A 538-nucleotide genomic window follows, 5' to 3' on the forward strand; every position below is an offset into this window, starting at 1 on the left:
GAATTTTTTAATGGATATGGTTTCAGTTTCACAAAATGAAAAAAAATTTGGAAGTTCATTACACAACTATGTGAATACACTTAACACTGCTGAACTGCACAGTTAGAAGCGGTTAAGATGCTAACTTTTATGCTATGTGTTTTATACCACAGTTTAACAAATGAACAATATGAGAATGCATGGGTTTAAAAGGTTAGAAGTTTTAACTGTATAGTATAAGTTCACAACACTTTAGAGGTATTTGGATCCTGAAGTAATATATATATATCTTTTTCAGAATCCTGCAATGTCAATTTCTCATAATCAATTCTTTCTGAAATCTAAATTAATTTTTGAGGTTTTCAGGGTTTCAATTCTTTTATAGTTTTATTTATTTTCTCTGCTAAGTATTAAACTTGAAGTTCCCCTTAAACAGTCCCTGCAGTAATGTTCAAGATTTTATTGAGGGTAATTTAAAATTTTTCCACACTATTAAAACTAGAATATTGAAAGCATATTATTGTCATAAGAGGTAGTATTAAAATACAACAGAAGTGGT

The sequence above is a fragment of the Panthera pardus genome, unplaced genomic scaffold (assembly GCF_024362965.1).
Source record: "Panthera pardus isolate Hobbes unplaced genomic scaffold, ASM2436296v1 HiC_scaffold_13, whole genome shotgun sequence".
NCBI lineage: Eukaryota > Metazoa > Chordata > Mammalia > Carnivora > Felidae > Panthera > Panthera pardus.